The following is a 16,742-nucleotide window of genomic DNA, read 5'->3' on the forward strand; positions in this document are numbered from 1 at the left end:
GATAATCTATGCTTACCTGCTATATTTGTTACCTGCTGTAATTGTATTCTACTTGTGTTTGCCATTGTCTATTTGCTTGTCTGTGTGGTTCCATCAGAGTTGGAGGTTTTGGAGGAAAGTAGACAATGGAGGGTTTCAATTAGAGTTTAGTTAAGATTTAAAACCTTAGATGACCTACCCTACTTATGGTTTACAATTTATTACCTTTAACTCTTTAAGTTTTATAATCTGAGTGTTGAAGTCCTAGGATTGCTTTCGGCTTTTCCAGGACATTATATGTCAGAGATGTGGGCACTGTTACCATGCTGAGAACCTTTGGTTCTCACCCCATACATATTCTGCGGTTTTGAGATGCAGGATGTGAGGCACCTTGCTGAGGCATTCTAGGAGTTTCTTATAGCGAAGACCTTCTTGCCTTTGGGACTTTACTTTTGGTTATAATGTCTATATGTAGATACGTATTTTCTCCACTACTTATATATATGTGTGTGTGTGTGTGTGTGTGTGTGTGTGTGTGTGTGTGTGTGTGTGTGTGTGTGTGTGTTTTATATATATACTGTATTGGCTCCTCTTAGAGGTTATTTTGGAGAAACAGGTTTTGTAAACTCTGTATTTTGGGCTCTTTTGGGAACTCTCATGTATATATATATGTGTGTGTGCTCTGGCCGGTTTACCTTCGCGAGCCGAGTCAGAAGCTTTGTTATTCGTATCTTGGAACTCTTTAGTAATTAGCCATGTTTAGCTTACTCTTATTTTGCTTCAGTTACGCTAACGTTGACGTGGGGGTTTCGCTTTTCGGTTTAACGCTTTTGTTTTTAACTTTCCTACAAAGGCTCCTAGTTATAAACAATTTTTCACCTATATTATATTATATAAATTTATTTTTAGAGGTTGTAATACCTTACCACCTTTGTCTTATGACTTAAGCATAAGATTGTATGTGGTAGGGTGTTACATTATGGTATCAGAGCAATTCGTTCCTGTAGAGCCTGAGGGACGGACTGAGTATACTTCTGGGTATACTCTGGGTGTCTATACATACTAATTAGGATAGGAAGGTTATCAGGTGTATCGGGAACATCGGTATTCCAATTGTTTTAACCGTTGATCTGAATTATAAAAAAAATATATAATATATATTAATTAAAATCAACGGTTAAAACAATTGGAACACCGGTGTTCCCCAGTACACCTGATAATTTTCCATTAGGATATCTAAATGATATATGTGGCTTGATTGTCCATGGGCATGCATTTGGGACTTTGAAGCACTAGACTTGTGATATTGAGTCTGATCAACTTGATATCACTTGTTTGGTGTGAACAGAAACCAGACGTCGACTCGCGGACGCGGTTGCGGGCGAGGTAGGGGTAGATTAGGCAATGCAAATCCTGAAACGGCAGGGAACAACCCTATGGACTTTATGGCTGCCCTAGGGAACTTGGCTGCGGCTATGCAAGCGACAGCCGAAGCGCTAGGAAATCAGGCAAACCATGGAAACGGTAATAATGGGGATGACGGGCCGATGACACTTGTTGCTTTCCTGAAGGTGCATCCTCTGACCTTCGGGGAAACTACCAACCCTACAGAGGCCGACAACTAGCTCCAAGCAATGGAGCGAGCTCTACAAGCTCAGCAGGTTCCCGAGGAACAGTGGGTTGAGTTTGCGACCTACCAGTTACAAGGTGAAGCTCAATACTGGTGGTAGGCAACACGGCGTATTCTACAACCTGACGGCACTGCGATATTATGGGAGGTGTTTCGAACTGAGTTATATCGGGGATACTTCCCTAATTCAGTTAGGAATGATAAAGAGCTTGAACTGCTGCAGTTAAAACAGGGAAAATGTCGGTTGCTGAGTATACGAACAAATTTGAAGAACTATGCTGATTTTCCTAAATCTGTCAAGGTAATCCGGAGGATTTTGCTGAGTGAAAATGTATTTAAGTACGAGGAAGGACTTTGGAGTGACATTCTGAGCTTTGTTGGGCCGATGGAGATTAGAGTATTTTTCAAACTTGTGAACATGAGTCGAGTTGCTGAAGAATGTGTGAGAAAGGCCATTGTGGTAGAGAGCGATAACCAGGAATTCCACCGAAGAGACCAGAATCAGAATTTGACACCAAGAGGCCAAAAATTCAAGCAAAGAGGATATGCTCAACCATTTCCTCATGGTCGGAACCAGGTTGGAACGAATGACAATTACCAAGGAGACGGTAGAAGAAAACAAACAAGAGCTACTATGGAGGATTTGACTTGTCAGAGGTGTGGGTGCTACCATCCGGATAGGCTGTGCCGTTTTGGATTAAGAGTGTGTTATAAGTGCGGGTTACCAGGGCACGTATCCAGAAATTATCCGTAGGGAAGGACTCAAGATGTGGGACGATCGAATCAGCAGGGTTGAGGTAATTACAAAATTGTTAACTAAAATTAAATTGTAGTTTGTGATCTTGAAACACCGTAGTCATTTATAGCCTGCATCAGGGATGAGGATGTAAGACTGAAAGTGTCAAGCTTAGTGTTGAGCTTCGGTTTTGGTTGAAGGGAATAATGAAAGAAAAATCTGTTCGACCGAGTGCTACCTTGTGGAAAACACTCATTTTGTTAGTAGAAAGAGAAGACCATAATAGTAGACTGTATGCGAGAGGGAGAGTACCGGCGAATCTTCGCGACTCGATCTAGCTTTTCTTTTGTACCTGCAACGGAATTTTGTTTTGGATTCCTTTTTTCTCGAACAACAAATGGTTTGTCCTCTAAAATTCTAACCCCTTTACGTGCATATACTTATATTTGAATCTGTCTATCCAGGGGTGAGCCTGAGCTTTTTTTGGTATAGAACAATGATTCTTGAGCCTTGAAAATTTGCTGAAGGTTGGGTGCTCTCTTCACAACTTTGTATCTTTCAAGGCCAGCTGAAACTTACTTGATTCAATATGTCTTATCTTTACTATCAAATGTTTTTGGTATGGCTTCCTTTCTTAAGATTCACCTTAGTTCTTTTCTTGTGCATTTTGTTATTCTCTAAGAATTAGCCAGAACACCATGCAAGACATCTTTCTATTTCTAACGAGCACCATTTATGTCGTTTAATCGCCTCTTGAGCCTAATACCTTTTCGGAAATCAACTCGAGTTTAGTTTATTATTTGATACAGTTCCTGGACATGACCATTAGGATGTTATTTTTATAGAGCAGGACCTCTGGATTCACAAGATGAACCGTGTAAGTATGCAACACCAAGAAGATTGTTGGGGCCTTATTTCTTGCCGACCGTATTGCCTAAAATTACATTGGCACGCTAGGATGCACTGTGTGTGTGGATGCCTAAATGCGAAGAAAACTTTTGAATCTTGAGTGGAAGATTAATCTCGGTACTAGTACTCACGATACTTGAATCTAATAAACACATATGACATTATTGCGATGCATTATCGAATGGTTTAGGATGCGCGTGGAAGCAACATCGTAAAGTGATGACAAGTGCCCTTAGTAAGGAAACCCTGAGTGTTGTTGGAGAACGATTAAGGAGAAGGAACCGTTAAGTAAGGTTGTAGTCTAAAGCTGGGCATTGAGGCAGTAGCTAGAGGTATCCGACTGAATTGATTGCGAGTTTCAAGGAGTTGTAAGGCCGAGAGTTCGGGAAGCGCAGTAAGAGGATAAAGAGCTACTAAGAATGTTGAAGCATGTCGAATAAGGGAATCAAGTATCTTAGGTTCTGAATTGATAGCCGAAAACAATGAGGAAAGATTAAGCAAAAATCGAGTTAAGGTTCAAACTGTGCAAGCCGACATAAAAGTTATGCAGACCAACGGAATGAGCCAAGAGAGTTTAAAAGAGAAAGCTGTGTATTCTTGCAGACTACTTCGGCGACTGGTAAGAGATGAGCGATCGACCTAAAGGAGTTTATTTCGAGATACGTTAGGCCGTCTTAGGTATTAGAACAAATTGAACTAGTGGTATATCAAGTGTTCTTACACCTGTGTCTCTCAAACTTGCATGATGTATTCCATGTCTCTCAGCTCCGGGAATACATTCCTAATACAACTTATGTTCTAGAACTTGAACCAGTTCAATTAAGGAAGGATATGAAGTTTCAAGTGACCCAAATTAGGATTGATAATGTAAACATTAAGGAACTCTGAGGAAAAAGAGGTCTTATTAGAGAAAGTGACTTAGAAATCAAGTCGGGATAGAAAAGCACACCGAAGAACTTGAATTGAGAATGAAGACCGACTAACCACGCTTATTCGCAAGTAATTGAATTTTGGGGACGAAATTCCAAAGTAGGTGGGTAGGATGTAAAATCCGTGAAATTAATGAATAATTAGCCAATAAATTAATTATTAATCCAAGAAATTAGAAAATGAAATTTTATAGTTTAATGAGGTAGAGCTAATTAAAATAAGAATTTTGACACTAATTTTAAAGAATTTGTCCCAAGAACGGGCAAAACAGAGCAAACTGGATCCGTATTGGGCCCAAGGCCCAACCCAAACACTTAATAAGGGGCATGGCTTTAGCCACTTACCCGCTTGGATGAGGAACACACGCTGCACTTGTGAAATTGGGGAAGAATACCTTTCCAACCACAAAACCCTCACTTGATCTTCAAACTAAGATAACCTTTGTTACGGAGCTCCGATCGCCGCACCGTTTACCGCCACGCGACCGTAGCGTTGAGCTCTACAAAGCCAAGTACATTATAAGGTATGGAAGCCACTTCTGTGTTCCAATTTTTTCTTCCCTAAATTTTGAATTTAGTGAATAATTTTGTTGAAAATTGTTTTATTTCGGTGTTTAGGTTCTAATTAGCTTGCGGGTATTGTCGGGTTTAGCTCATTTGAGCTGTGGGTCAGGTAAGCACCCTCAAACCCTTGGTATATATGTTAAATTAGTGAGCTCTATTTTGATTATAGTGGTAATAATTATGATAATAGACTGAAATTGAGTGTTAGATGGAGCCAATTTGAGGATTTGGAAGCTTGAGGTCAAATTTCGGAGGTCGGGTTTCATTAGTGAGGCTTTCAAATCTTGGAAACTTGTGGTGCAGGAACGCTTGAGGCATTCCGAGTTTATCAGGGAATCGACCAAGGTATGGTTTCGGTTTTTCGTAACTAAAATATAATGTCTTGTGAAAACTTATACTAGATGACGATAAGTTAAGTTGTATGATATGTATGATCAAGGATTAGAGACTTGTGGTTAGAATTGTTGAGTGAGTGATTGAAATATATGATGAATGATTGATGATAATTTATGTTGGATAACGATGTTTATGAGAATGTGTGAATGATGATGATGATATTAAGTATAAGAATGATGACTTTGTTAATTGGTGAGTTTTGGTTTTGATGCCTATTTAGTGATTTTAGTTAATGTAGTATGTGTTGGATTGATGTGGATATTTAGTATGTTGGTGAAGGTATGAATGTGGGGTATGGTTGATGGTGTGATGGTTTTAATGAACTATAATGATACATTGATGATTGATGTTGTAATGAGATTAATGAACATAAATTATTATTGTTGTTTCAATGATGAATAATGTTGTTTGGATATGGATTGTTGGGTTAGAGTTGTTGAAATAGGGTATTGTATGCTATGGAATGAATGAAGATGTGAAGATGACAGTTTGGGTTGTTTTTAATGTTGTGTAGAATCTTGGAATGTTGATTGAAAATTGTGATTTTGGTGAAAATAGAGATTTGAGATTTGTTGAGAAAATCTGGTTTTTAGCCAAACTTCGGCGAGCTATAACTCGGCTTCTGGACTCCCAAATTGTTTCAAACTTATTTCATACAAAAATTGGGTCCGTGATGTTTACGCCGTTTGAAGAACAGATGAAAAATATTTTAAAACAAAAAAGTTAGGCGCGTCGAAAGTTCGGTATGTAAGATTGAAATTCTGCAGACTTAACCATTTTTTACTAATCTGTAATGTATGCGTACATAAACCCCTCCATATGCGGATGGGGGTTTCTGTTTAGCATGCATGCGTACGCGGACGAGGTAATGCGTGCGTGTGATGGGCAAATTGCACTTCCACGCGTACGCGTGGCCCCTGTTTCAGCAAACATGAATTTTGTGATTTAAAACTTAATTTCAAACTTTTAAACCTCTATTTTTACTCCCCAATGTCCTAAACTTAAATTCAATTATGAAAGAGAGTTGAACATTGAGAGGATAATAACTTGCGAGTGAAGAAAGATTGTAAAAGGGTGATGTAAGTTGAAAAGTTTAACGGGGCTGCTGGTTTGTAAATAAATGTGATTGTGGCCCCGGGTAGTAGGAAATGGTGATGTCCACTTGCTCCGGGTATGAGATAGGGAAGAAGAATTATGAAAAATGAATTTAATTATGGAGTTTTAAATGAATGTATGTTTGTGATACCTGGGTAGTAGCAAGGATGGTGGTTCGTCCCGATTGCTCCAAGTTAATGTTTAAGATTTGATAATGATGATGCTTGATTTAAACTGAATGAATGTATGTTCGAGACCCTGGGTAGTAGCAAGGATGGTGGTTCATCCCACTTGTTCCAGGTTAGTGATTATGACGCCTGGGTAGTAGCAACAGTAGTGGTGATTCCACTTGCTCCAGTTTGAGCTTTTAAGTACCCGCTATATTTGTTACCTGCTGTAATTGTATTCTACTTGTGTTTGCCATTTTCTGTTTGCTTGTTTGTGTGGTTCCACCGGAGTTCGAAGTTTTGGAGGAAAGTAGACGACAGAGGGTTTCAGTTAGAGTTTAGTTAGAATTTAAAACCTTATATGACCTACCCTACTTATGGTTTACAATTTATTACCTTTAAGTTTTATAATCTGAGTGTTAAGTTCTAGGATTGCCTTCGACTTTTTCAGGACATTATATGTTAGAGATGTGGGCACTGTTACCATGCTGAGAACCTCTGGTTCTCACCTCATACATATTCTGTGGTTTTCAGATGCAGGACGTAAGGCACCTCGCTGAGCCATTCTAGGAGCTTCTTACAGCGAAGACCTTCTTGCTTTTGGGACTTTATTTTTGGTTATAATGGCTATATGTAGATACTTATTTTCTCCACTACTTATATATATGATGTATTATTCCTCTTAGAGGTTATTTTGGAGAAACAGGTTCTGTAAACTCTGTATTTTGGGCTCTTTTGGGAACTCTCATGTATATATGTATATATGCTTATGTGCTCTGGCCAGTTTACCTTTGCAAGCTGAGTCAGAAGCTTTGTTATTTGTATCTTGGAACTCTTTAGTGAGTAGCCATGTTTAGCTTACTCTTATTTTGCTTCGATTACGCTAACATTGACGTGAGGGTTGCGCTTTTCAGTTTAACGCTTTTGTTTTTAACTTTCCTACAAAGGCTCCTAGTTATAAACAATTTTTCACCTATATTATATTATATAATTTTATTTTTAGATGTTGCAATACCTTACCACCTCTATCTTATGACTTAAGCATAAGATTGTGTGTGGTAGGGTGTTTGATTGCACCTATGACCTGCGACGTTGATGAGAGTGCATCTCGTGAATTTATAAGAGTTCATGTATATACAAATTTTAATATTTAATACAAGTTTATATTTATCTGTCCGCATGGAGCACGCGTTTGTGTCACCTAGCGTTAGGGCAACTATGGAATATTATATATCAAATCGAAGCCCCGGACGTTAGCTTTCCAACGCAACTAGAACCGTATCGTTTGGACCTCTGTAGCTCGAGTTATGGCCGTTTTAGTGCGAGAGGATCAGGCTGACAGCTTTGCAGTTCCTTCAGCTTCTTGTATTCCTTCTACTTTTGCATGTTTTCTTTCCATTCTCTGAGACATTCCTGCCCTGTAATCTCTGAAATCACTTAACACACATATCAAGGCATCTAATGGTAATAAGAGAGGATTAAACATAGGGAACTTAAGGCCAAAGAAGCATATTTTCAATCAAAGCACATAATTAGGAAGGCAAATGTAAAACCATGCAAATAGTATGAATAAGTGAGTAAAGAGTTGATAAAAATCACTCAATTGAGCACAAGATAAACCATGAAATAGTGGTTTATCAACCTCCCCACACTTAAACATTAGCATGTTCTCATGCTAAGCTCAAGAGAAGCTATAAAGAAATGAAGAGGAATGGTAGAATGCATGAAATCCAACCTATCTATATGAATGTAACTATATGCAAAAAATGTTTCTACCTACTTGGTTAAAAATAAGTTCTCCAAGACAAACATAAATCAGGTTTCACTAATTCAATTTATACAATAAAGGACAAGTGAACTTGTAAGAAGATAGCTCATGAAAGCAGGGAATATAGAATCAAGCATTGAACCCTCACTGGTAGTGTATATCACTCTAACTCTCAAGTGTCTAGGGTCAATCACTCTATTCTTCCCTAGTCATGCTTTCTAAACCTTGTTCTTCATCTAACCAATCAACAAATACTTAGCATACTAATACAAACATCATGAGGTCTTTTCAGGGTTGTAATGGGGCTGAGGTAAAGGTAAGGGTACATGTATGACCAAGTGAGCTATAATATGAATCTTTGACTAACCTAAGCTCTCACCTAATATACATATACTCTATATACTGTTAAATTCATGCCTAACTACCCATAATTCCCACTTTTGTATGATTTCCAAACTCATGTACCAAATTTTTTATATTTCTTTACTTTTATCACATGTGCATTGATCTTTTTATTAACTTAGCATTGGGATAATTTTGTCCCCTTATTTATTTACTTATTTATTGAATATTGTTGGATTTTTCTCTTTTTTTTTTTTGTAGAGAAATAAACATAACTTATCAATGCACATGGATTTTCCATTATTTTTCTATTTTGGTTTTTTATGAGTAGGTTCCCAAATTCCCAATATTCAAATAAATTAGAAACATGATACATTCCCTTATCAACCCATGTTCCCACAATTTTCCCACACTTAGTTGATGCACAATCTCTATCTTAAGCTAACCAAAGATTCAATTGGGGTATTTAATTTATTTTTCTGCTTAAGGCTAGTGATGTGGTAAAATATAGAATAAATAGGATTAAAAGGCTCAAGGTGGCAAACAAAGGTGATTGAAAGGGTAGGCTTATTTGGGATAAGTAAGCTAAAATCAAACAATGGCCTCAATCATATGCAAGCATGTAAATACACTAAATATTGGACATATAGAATGGAACAAAGCAAATATTGCAATCATAGAGAAGAAAACACACAAGAATAAAAATTTATGGTTAAATAATGTAACCATATAAATAAGCTCAAAATCTTACGGGTTGTGTGTTCCTTGACTCGAAAATCATGTTCCAAATACAACTTCAAACAAGTTTTACACAAAAATTTTTTTATTTTAAATTAGTGAAATTTTTCAAAAATAGGATCTTAAAAAGAAACTTATTATTTTAACCAAGCAGTGGCTAAAATGCATAAAATCAAACAATCATGCAGTGAAACATGCAAATGTAAAAATGTACTAAATAGAATATTGGTGTTGAGAAGGAAATAACTAACCCATGGAGATCGGTATCGACCTCCCCACACTTAAAGGTTGCACCGTCCTCGGTGCATGCTAAGATGTGCAAGTGGACGGGTGGCTTCAACTGATGCTTCTCGCTATAGATTGTGCAGATTGACTTGCCTGTCTCCCCATGTAAACGTCTTCCGGTTCTCTTTTGAGTGGCCATCTTGAAAGAAAAAGGGAAGAAAAGTAACCCAGAGATAAAGATAAGAAAATAAATGAAGTATGGGTGGGTTAATGCCAAATGATAAGGGTCTCATTTACATGGAAGCTTCAACATGTACGTGAGAAAACAATAGAAGCCATGACATACCAGTGGTACAAAATTTGCAACAATGGGGAAGAAAGTGGGGAAGGAGAGATAATATAAATTCATGTCAATGCAAAAATAATACAGATATAAAAGATTGGCATTGATTTAAATAATATTACTCAATCAGAATTAAACAAGTCACTAAGTACCAAGAAAATACCAGAAAAGATGTAACAGTTGAATAAGAACATTTGAACACCAATGGTAAAATAATAAATTTAGAAAAATAAAAATATGCAATGAATGAAAGTATGCAAATAAATTAAATAAAATAAAGTAAAAGTGAAAAAGGATGAGAAGTTAAAAAGATGAAGAAAAAGAAAGTAAGAAAGGAGAGAGAAAGAAGAAAAGATAGAAGAAATTAGGATTTGGGAAGGAAAAAGATAAGATATTTTTGGCAAAGTTGGATGAGCTGTGCGGCGCGAGCGACGCGGACGCGTGGGGTACGCGTTCGCGCGAGCAGCGCTTAAATGATTTGACGCGGTCGCGTCGGTCACGCGGACGCGTGACATGATCCGTGCGAGTGGCGCGAGGGCAGCCACGCGCTCGCACAACTCTCTGTTCGAAACTCTTTTGGCCAAAATATTGGGTGACGCGGTCGCGTGGTTGACACGATCGCGTGGTTGACGCGATCGCGTGGATGGCCAGGATCACAGGGCGACGCGGACGCGTGGGGCACGCGGTCGCGTCGTAGGGCTTGTGCGTCTAGCACCATTCCAGCCCCATTCCAGTCCAACTCACTGCCATACACCCATTTACGTCGATTCCACAGAGCCACGCGTTCGCGTGGGTGACGCGGACGCGTGGGAGGCTCTTTTGCCACATGACACGGACGCGTCAGCGACGCGGTCGCGTGGGGTCAAATTATCCTAAAGGCGCGCCTCCAACCACGCTCTCGCGTCACTTTCTGTTCGATTTCTTTTCTTCCCAATGCACTGGTGACGCGGACGCGTCAGCGACGCTGCCGCGTCGCGTGCGTGCTTTTCTTTTCTTTTTTTTTAATAATGCAGTGTGCAGAATGCAATGCTAATATGAATGTTATGCATGATTCCAGGTTCAATCAATACTCAAAAACAAACAAAATAGACTAAAATTAAAACTGAAAAAGGGATGATCATACCATGGTGGGTTGTCTCCCACCTAGCATTTTTAGTTAAAGTCCTTAAGTTGGACATTTGGTGAGCTCCTTGTCATGGTGGCTTGTGCTTGTACTGATCCTTGAATCCCCACCAATGTTTGTAATTCCAATAACCTCTGGGGTCCCAAACTAGGCGCAGAAAGCCTTCAAGCAAGTTAAAGCAAGTGACAAGGCCCCATCCCAAGTCTTGCTTTTGCACCCGTCTTTTTGTTGATTATTATTATTCCATCCGGGTAGCAAGCAATCTGAATTCTCACTAAAGCGGTCAAACAACTTCCTAGACCCATTCAGTTGAGCTCTACACCAACCTTTGCATTTAAACTTTGAGCACACAACCATGTTGAACCTTGCTTGACAACTCCAACCACTAACTATCTTCCTCTTACTCTTAATGCCACAAAGAGCTCTAAGTTGACCATCCGTCTCCAGTAGCCCATATTCAAGTGGAATTAGAAAGCTGAGGGATATGAATTTTACCCACTTGAATGTTGTGAAGGATGATGGCAACTTAGGGGGAGGTATTTCTAATGAATTTGCAAGCTCCACTCCCTTGTGCTCTTCTCTGACAACTTTCACCTCCTTGCAAGCTTCTTCAATTTCAAGCTCTTCTTCTTGGTAGCTTTCTTCCAATTTAATCTCTTCTTCATTACTTACCAAGGGCATAGGAGGTTGTGCTTCTTCTTCTTGAATCTCCATCTCTTGATCAACCTCTTCCAAGTCTTCAACTATGATATGCCTTGGAGGTTGTACACCCTCCTCAACATTAAATGCAACCATCTTGGAAGGAGGTTTTATGTCTTGACTTTTCCATGGAGGTTCAGCATCTCCTAAGTCTGCAACTACTTCTTCTTCTTCAATAATTACAGCTTCCTCCACTTGTTCCAGTACAAAGTCATGCTCCGTACTGTCCACTGGAGTTTCTAATATCTCCTTCATGCTACGTTCTTCATTAGATTGCCCACATGAAGCCATGGGAGTTCCTTGAGTGTCCGAACATCGGGAAGGCAGTCTATTTATTGCTTGATTCAATTGGTGAAGTGTGGCATGAAGTTTCACACATGTTTTCGTGAGACGATCCGTTGATTCTTGTTTCGCTTGGGTATCATAAGTAGGACCATAAGGCTCTTGGATTGATGGATATGGATATGGTGCATATGGAGGTGGTGGTTCTTGGGAGTAATTGGGTTGGAATTGGGGTGGTTCTATATATGGTTCATATGGTTGGTATGGTGGATGAAGGTTAGGGTCATATGGAGGTGAATGGTGGAAAGGGGCTTGTGAGTATGGTGGTCCAAAGTCATGTTGAGGAAAGGGTTCATGGGCATATGGTGATGGTTGTTGATAGTCCATTGGAGGTGGTTGTCGCCAAGAGGGTTGATCAAATCCTTGTGGCTCCTCCCATCTTTGATTGTTCCAACCTTGATGCCTGTTCTCATTATAATTTCCTCTTCCTGCAATATAATTGCAACCAGACTCATAGCCAAAGGGGTGAGAGTTCATAGTAGTAGGAGAAAATAAAAACAAAAACTAATAAAAAGAAAATATTTTGAAAAAGATATGATTTTTGAAAAAGGATAAGAAAAGATTTTGAAAAAGGTATGTTTTTTTTTAAAATATTTGATTTTTGAAGATAAGAATGATAAGATAATTTTTTTTAAATATTTACAATAACCAATAATAAGGCACACGTTTGTAATTCCCCGGCAACGGCACCATTTTGAAAGAACTGAAGATTGATGGTTTAGAAGTTATAGTAAACTCTCGTTGCAAGTATAGTTACTAAACCAAGCAATCAACCTTTCTTACAAACGTTTTGGTTGTCACAAGTAACAAACCCCTTTTTAAAATTGATAACCGAAGTATTTAAACCTCGGGTCGTCTTCTCAAGGAATTGCAGGGAAGTATGTTCTTATTATTGGTTATGAGTCTTGTAAATTGGGGGTTTTGAAAGTAAGGAAGCAGTATGTTAAATGATAAGAAAAATAAAATAGTAATAATAAAATAAACTCTTGGTAAGGTATCAGAATTGGAAGTCCTATCCTTATCAATTGTGATGAGAATTGGGTTTTAATCCCACTTTGTTAACCTCTAACTATGAAGGTAAATCAAGTGGATTAATTAGCTTAATCCTCAAATCCTAGTCAATTCCTATGGAAAGACTAGAGTTATTGGAGCAACTCCCAATTTCAACCACTGCTTTATTTGACAGCTCAAGCGTTACCAATTACTTAACCAAAGCCAAAAGGAAGAAAATATCCAAATTAAATTAAAAGCATCAATATAACTAAAGCAAAACAATCTGAAATCTGAAATAACTCAAATAATATTAATTAAGAAAATCATAACATGAATGTAGCATAAGCCAAATTGAAAAGATAAATAATAATTAAAAGTATATAATAAAAGTAGAAAATAAATAAGAGGAACATTGAACCTGTGATGAAGAAGAAATAATCATAAATCCTAAAACTAAATCCTAAGAGAGAGGAGAGAACCTCTCTCTCTAAAAACTACATCTAAATTATGAAAAGTGAATTATGAGAGCATAATTATGAATGGATGCATTCCCCCACTTTATAGCCTCTAATCTGTGTTTTCTAGGCCGCAAATTGGGTCGAAAACAGCCCAGAAATCGCTGGAGAAGAAATCTGCCACGCTGATTTTCGCCACTGCGATGCGTCCACATGGAGCACGCGTTTGCGTCACCTATCGTTAAAGAAACTATGATATATTATATATAAAATTGAAGCCCCAGACGTTAGCTTTCCAACGCAACTGGAACCACATCGTTTGGACCTCTGTAGCTCGAGTTATGGCCGTTTTAGTGCGAGAGGGTCAGGCTGACAGCTTTGCAGTTCCTTCAGCTTCTTGTATTCCTTCCACTTTTGCATGCTTTCTTTCCATCCTCTGAGCCATTCCTGCCCTGTAATCTCTGAAATCACTTAACATACATATCAAGGCATCTAATGGTAATAAGAGAGGATTAAACATAGGGAACTTAAGGCCAAAGAAGCATGTTTTCAATCAAAGCACATAATTAGGAAGGCAAATGTAAAACCATGCAAATAGTATGAATAAGTGAGTAAAGAGTTGATAAAAACCACTCAATTGAGCACAAGATAAACCATGAAATGGTGGTTTATCAGACGTCCGCCGCATCGCCGTTTCCGCTTCTCCTCTTTACTCGCTCGCCATTCGCCACTGTTCCTCGCCACTACTACTCGCCGGTTGCCACTGCTCCTTGTCTCTCGCCGTTGTTCCTCCCTAGGGTTCCATTTCTGCTTTTGATTGGTTAAGTGTTGATTCTTCTGCTTATATTTCTTTTGCTAATTACATTTTTAATTTGTTAATTTATTGATTTTGTTAATCACATTATTTCTGATTCTGATTTCATTGTTGTTGTTGATTCTGATTCCATTGTTCTTCTGCTTTTGATTCTAATTTTGATTTCATTCTTCTGCTTCTGATTTCATTGTTGTTGTTTATTCTTCTACTTTTTTTTGCTTTTATTTTTGTTTCTATTTTTATGTTTATTACATTATTTCTGCTTTTGATTTCATTGTTGTTACTGCTGATGCTGTGATGAAGAAGAAGAGACGATGATGTGATGGAGAAGAAGAAAAAGAAGAATAGAAACTGGTATTTTGGTGAAGAAAGAGAAGGCTATTTTGGTCCAAAGGACGATTTTGTGTGCAAGAAAAAGTTGGGGTCGAAAAAATTTTTACTCTATACTTTAGGGACCAAAATGGTACTTAACCCTATAAATTACTAGACCTTATTCAATCTAATATTGTAAATATATATTTGTCTCTAAATTTAAGTTATATTAGGTATTATATGATTTATATTGTTAACTAATTAGTTGAGTACTTAATTAGTTAAAATTTAGTACAATACAATAAACCACAACACAACAAACAACACAATTTAGAATTTATTCTCAACTTTCAATTTAGAATCAATTTAGAATCTATTCTCGTCAATGGTCATCCAATACCAAGCTAGAACCAAAATTAAGAAGTGGGAGAAAGAGGTGCTACTTGAAAGGAGCAACGGCGGTAGAGACGACGACAACAACAATGGCAGAAGCAGCAGCAAAGGCGACGGCAACAACAGCGGCACCAGAAGCGGCGGTTCAGTTCGAACGATGATAGGAGACCGTCGAAAAAGGCTATCGGAGGGAACGTTGAGGGAATGGGGAACACGGTTAGAGAAAGAGAGTAATTCGAAATTAGGGGGAAGAGGGTTTGCATTTCGAATTTAGGGCACACTTACCATCGGATTGGATAAATCCGCCAGTAAAGCTTAGCAGTTGATCAAAACACAATGTTTCATTAATAATCAAGATTACCGTTGGATTTATTCACTTATAAATCCAACAGTAATCGTGGCACCAATTATTTTGCTTTTCCCTCCAGCTATTACCATCGGATTCTAATTTTCAACAGTAAATCTTTTGCCCAACGAATTTAATACAAAATCTGTCGATTAAATTGCTGCTAAATCTGATGATATTCAGCACGTTAAATTTGACAATATTCAATATTTTTTTATAGTGTTTTTCTTGTGGTGTTAATAATTGAATATGTGTGTGTGTGTTTTAACAATATGGTAATTATTTAGCAAAAATTGTTAACACTTGTTAGAAACAAAAGACTAAACTGAAAAAAGGATGGTATATTATTGAATTGTGTCTAAGTTGTCTATTCAAGTTGTCTAGAATAATACAATATAAATGGTATTTATAGGTACTAAGAGAATCGTAATAATAAAGACGTAATCACCTATAATAAATATTCAGATATACTAAATAATACTAATTGATCCTAATTATATTCTAACATCCCCCCTCAAACTCAAGTGAGTTTGAAACTTATTTAAAAATTAATACAACGAAATAAAAAAATGCATAAACTAATAGAACGGATGCAGACGGAACTGCCGGAAGAAAGCACAGATGGAACTGCCGCTGTCTGAAGGAACTAGGAAGCGCAGACGGAACTGTCACTATCTGAAAGAAGTGCAGACGGAACTGCCAGAGAGAAACGCAGACGGAACTGGCACAAGGAAACACCAACGAAACACAAATGGAACTGCCACGGGAAAACATCGACGGAACTGCCACAAGAGAACACAAACGGAACTGCCACGAAAAAACGCAGATGGAACTGCCACAAGAGAACGCAGACAGAACTGCCACGAGAGAACGTAGACGGAACTGCTGAAAGAGAGCGAAAACTATATGATTTCTTCATGAGAATAGGTAAGCAGCGGATGACAATGGTGTTTGATCATTCGACTCGAAAAAATACAAGACAGAGAAAATAGGCTAGTCGGTGAGGTGAAAAAACATCAAAGAGGTGACAAAAGGAAAAGAAGAATGGCATAGAAAAAAATGCAAAAGCTACGGTAATTTTACCGCAAGGAAAACAACTTATCATCTTCAAGGAGGATACCATGGCTTTGGTACCATGTTAGAAACAAAAGACTAAACTGAAAAAAGATGGTATATTATTGAGTTGTGTCTAAGTTGTCTATTCAAGTTGTCTAGAATGATACAATATAAAGGGTATTTATAGGTACTAAGAGAATCGTAATAATAAAGACGTAATCACCTATAATAAATATTTAGATATACTAAATAATACTAATTGATCATAATTGATCCTAATTATATTCTAACAACACTTATTAGAATTATATGTTACTGTGAAAAATATTAATATTAAAAGGTAAAATACATAATTAAAAAAATTTTCTTTTCTTTTTTCAAGTATGTA

The sequence above is a fragment of the Arachis ipaensis genome, chromosome B06 (assembly GCF_000816755.2).
Source record: "Arachis ipaensis cultivar K30076 chromosome B06, Araip1.1, whole genome shotgun sequence".
NCBI lineage: Eukaryota > Viridiplantae > Streptophyta > Magnoliopsida > Fabales > Fabaceae > Arachis > Arachis ipaensis.